A 4911-nucleotide genomic window follows, 5' to 3' on the forward strand; every position below is an offset into this window, starting at 1 on the left:
TTTACAAAAGAAGAACTCTAAAAAGATTTTTAAAATATAATATTTTGTCTAAGAGATATTTGAAAATATTTTATTATGCAAGAATTTGGCTTCATCTGAATGGACTAATATAATTGTACAAGGCATTTTCCAAATGTTATAATAATTGTGGTTATGTAAAATCTAACTATTTACCCTGACCATTTTAATAATAATTATAGTTGGATACAGTGGCTCTCCCCTGTAATGCCAATGACTGGGGACATGGGGGGTTATGGCAGGAGGATCCCAAGTTCAAAGTCAGACTCAGCATTTAGTGAGGCTCTAAGCAACTTAAAAAGACCCTGTCTTAAAATAAAACTTAAAAATGGCTGGGGATGAGGCTCAGTGGTTAATCACCCCTGGGTTTAATTCCCAGTACTAAAATCATAATAACAACATCATTCATTACAAATAAATACCTTTTGTCTTATTTCTTTTTAACCTCTTCACTAAGAAAACATTCCCTGAAGAAAATGGATCCTTCTAAAATTAATTTTCACTAACAATCACTAAAAGGCCAAAACAGTATAAGGAAGACCTAAATGAGAAATAAGCAGGTTTGTATGGCTCCCATAGACTAGAATTTAAGAAACACATATATCACAATAAATGTGACTTCGACTGCTTATCAGACTCATTGTCACCCCCAATGTATCATGTTATCAACTTAAGTCTTCATATCTTCTACCACCATATACAATTATCTGGACTTTCTTATTTCTCTCCTGGCATAAATGGATCTATCACAGCATTTTCATTTATCAGTCACTCATATGAGAAACTTGAGTTCAGGATCTCATTAGCTCCTGCCTGCATTATTTTAATAGGCTCCTAATTTTTCTCCTCATCACATCTATTATCACTTAAATTCAAAAGCATAATCCTGCCAGGAAGCTCAAATATCACTTTTATCATTCTACAACTCAGGTCAAGAATCCTAGCTTGAATTTTATCCTATGAGCAGTGGAAAGCAAACTATAATGGCATTCAAAGGCTTTTTCTAATCTGCTTTTGCTCCACATGAACTCTGTGGAATCAGGATGATCTAGAACCAATTCTATGAGTATCTTGCTCAAGCTGTCCGCCCACCTCACTTTCTTGTCAATGCAAATTCATCCTCCTAGCATGCTCAACTGAAATGCAAATAAAATTTTCAGTAACCACTACAGTTGTAAATGAACTCTTTTCCTTTATAACTTCTACAACCCTCACATATTGTCTGACCCATAGACAGGGCAGCAAGTCATACTGTCTCCTACTGACAAATAATTATAATTATTTTTATTAACTTGAGGTAATTTTTTGTGGACCCTTTATTTGTTGTACTTCTCACGATTCCTAACAGCTAGAAACTGGTAAATGCACAATTAATATTTGGTGAAAAATGAAGTATCTGCATGTTTAGGTTTTATACAAAGCCAAGTGTTTGGTGTGTGTGTGTATGTGTGTGTAAGAGATGAGAATTTTCTATATATCTCCAAGACTTTTCTCTAACAAACAAATATTGTTTCACATTAGTTCATGTAGGGGGGTTCCCAAGACCATCCCTGGGTTTGGAGATTCCTCAGGAGAACTCACAGGACTCAGCATATAGTTGTTTTATGGCTATGATTTATTACAGCAACAGGATACTAAGCAGACTCAGGCACAATTTCTTTAGCATCAAATTGTGGCATGTGTTGTCTACTAGGAAAACTCATTAGAGACTCAGTAATGAAAGTTTTTATTAGGTTGGTTACTTTAGCACCCTTTGCTTAACGGACCCAAATACATGACTCTCAGAAGGTGTTTATCAAGAATCACACTTTGTGCAGTCTAGGCACATTGAGCAGCTTGTATCATTTAGATGAACTTTTATATCAGGTATAGAACTATTTACCACTCAGGTTCCCAGACACTAGCCAAGAACAACCTGGTAAACCTTTCTAAAGAGAGCAGTCTTGAGTGTGCTTTATTATATCTTTTACATATTATTGATTTCACATTCTTATTGGAGAAATGTTACAGTGTTTAATGTTTCTGATTTAAAAAGGTCCCACAAATGGATTTTTAGAAATTAAAACCTAGCATTTAATCACAGTTGCATTCCTAGACTGGCATCCACTAGGTAAGAGTTATGCAATTTTGAAATAATTTACTTACCACTGGTATTTCAGGATTTTTTTTTCCCTTGTAAAATGAGGAATGTTTCTTAAATCAACTTTTTTGTACTTGTCAGGAAAAGGGAATTAACTATAACATCTAAAGCAAGCAGATCTTTTCGAATAACTTTGTCATCGCCTCTTTAAGTGTCAACTAGATGCCAAAGCACTGTTGGGCACATCTTAGGCACATCAGCTTACTAAACCCTCAAAATTGCCTCAAGTGTCAGTGACTGTTTCAATTTTACAGATTTTTAACTTTGAGAGCCTAAGTAACCACAACCAGATCTACCATGGTGGAACTGGGATTAGGCTTAAACCTACCTCATTCCAAACTCTTGTTCTTAGCTTTATGCTAACTCGCTCTATCTAAATTCAAAGGCACATACTTCTTATTTTGAATCATTTCCCTCAAATTCTGTTTGTTTGTTTGGCTGTACCAAGCACTATTCTTTTTTTCATAAATACAAATTTTGTAATGATAAGAACTGAGGAGGAGGGATGGGGCTGTAGCTCAGTGCCAGAGCACTTACCTAGCCTGTGTGAGGCACTGGGTTCAATCCTTAGCATCACATAAAAATAAACAAAGGCATTCTGTCCATCTACAACTACAAAAATAAATTAAAAAGGAATTGAGGATGAAGGGGGGTATAAATCAAGAATCAGTTTTCTCATTCTCTGCTCAGCCTAAAAGGGAAAAAAAAAGAAAGAAAAAATCAAGCAATATGCTTAACAGTGTTTACCTTGATTAAAGCCACATTTTAGTTGGAAGAGAAAGGGTGAAGCTTATCACAGCATAGATTTTCCTTTCCAGCTCTTGCAGAGGACAAATCAAATGATACCCACTGCACTTTAAAACCATTAGGAAGCTGCCTATTTAGAAATTCTTCAGCACAGAACACACTTTCTCCTTTTATCTGGCATCACCCTGTTTGATGTTACACCTGTATCACAATCTCGGCATTACACATATCATCTGTGGGGACTTTGAATAATTTATTCACAAAATGTGGATCCCTAGGCTTGCTGTGAGAATTAAATAGGATAGTATATTTTAGGAGGATTGTGAGTCCAAAGCCAGCCTCAGCAATGGTGAGGCCCTAAGGAAATCAGCCAGACCCTGTGTACAAATATAAAATACAGAATAGAGCTGGAATGTGGCTAAGTGGTCCAGTACTCCTGAGTTCAAGCCCCTGTACAAAAAAAAAAAAAAAAAGAGAGAGAAAAAAGAAAAAGAAAAAGAAAGAAAGAATTATATTCAAAAGGTAGCCAGCAAGTGTCCTGACCACCAGGTGTCACCATTGCCAGGAGTACTCACCTATCTGCTCCAGGTAGGGGGGTAGAACCTAACAGCAAAACAAGACTGTCACTTTCACCTATAGTACACTCAGAATTGATATAGGCTTTTCCGTACCTTGGGAGCTGGTTTTATACACACACACACACACACACACACACACACACACACACATTATTTGCACCATTCATTAGCTGAATATCCTCAGATTACCAAATTTAATTTTTAATATTATCCTCAGTGGACTATTTATTAATTTTGAGAATCAATAGTGCTTTACACATCCTTTGGTTTAGCCAACCAGACATTATTGGGCTGCCATAATCTTTAATATTGCCCCAGTAGACAATTTTCTGGCTCCAATTCCACAATCCATTGACATTATTTCTTTTACAATTTTAATGGGATGATACATAAAAAGAAAGTACAATATTTTTAGTGTAAAAAAATCTGTGACCACTATATATATATTTGGGTTAAACAAAGATCATTAACCCTTCTCCTCGACCTCAAGAACTCAAAAATTCAGTGATAAACTTTTGGTTTTGTTTTTTTTTTTTTTTTTTCTTTTCAAGAAAATAGAAAAACACCCTAGGGCAAATCTGTCAGTCTGTGAATAACCCTGAAATTACTTCAGGAACATTGCCACAACTGGCTGCATTCTGGAACCTATTAATGTCTCTCCCAGAGAGTGCACAGGGCACACAGGGAGAGGCTCATTTCAAAATGAGCACAGAGTTTGGGATCTCCTCCTAGTTCTAAGTCCCCCACATTGAGACTCACAGTGGTCACTTCAAGACACGTAATTAGATGAGCATAAGTTCGGAGCTGGAGATGCAATCTACAGTCTCATGGACTGTTGTCTCATCTGCTAGGAACACTTGCCTTAAATTAAGGCCAACCTGGCCTACCTCAGCCTCAATCTGGGAGCACAAAACCCCCTTGGTGTCAATCAAGCACAGACTGTTCACAGGGGGCATTCTTAGAACTCAGAGCAGCTGGGATCCTTTTTATTTTTAACAACAGCTCCAATTACACTTTGTATTTTACAAACAGGGGAATGTTTTAAAGGAAACAAGAAGCATCCTCTCTCTCCCTTTGGCCACTGCTCCCATTCCTAGAGAATTGGGAGGAAAGAGCTCTCACCAGGAACCATTTGGAGCCAGGAATGCAGAAGCCAAGGCCAACCTAGTTAAACTCATTTGTGAAGCATTTTGTGCTGATGGATACATTCCTGACTGGTTTTGGACGGGTCCCTGCAGGACAGGGAGCTCACAAGGCTGGCTGCCCAGCTGGAATGAAAGGGCCAGGGGAAGGGATGCTGTCCATGAACCAGCCAAGGCTGCGCAGGCAGGGATCTGGAGGCGGGCCAGGCATGGAGGGCGCCTTACCTGCAGTGAAGCTGCCTCCGTCCAGCAGCCACATCTTGAAGAAGAGGTCCCCACTGACGAA

The sequence above is a fragment of the Spermophilus citellus genome (assembly GCF_964194105.1).
Source record: "Spermophilus citellus genome assembly, chromosome: 9".
Classification (NCBI taxonomy): domain Eukaryota; kingdom Metazoa; phylum Chordata; class Mammalia; order Rodentia; family Sciuridae; genus Spermophilus; species Spermophilus citellus.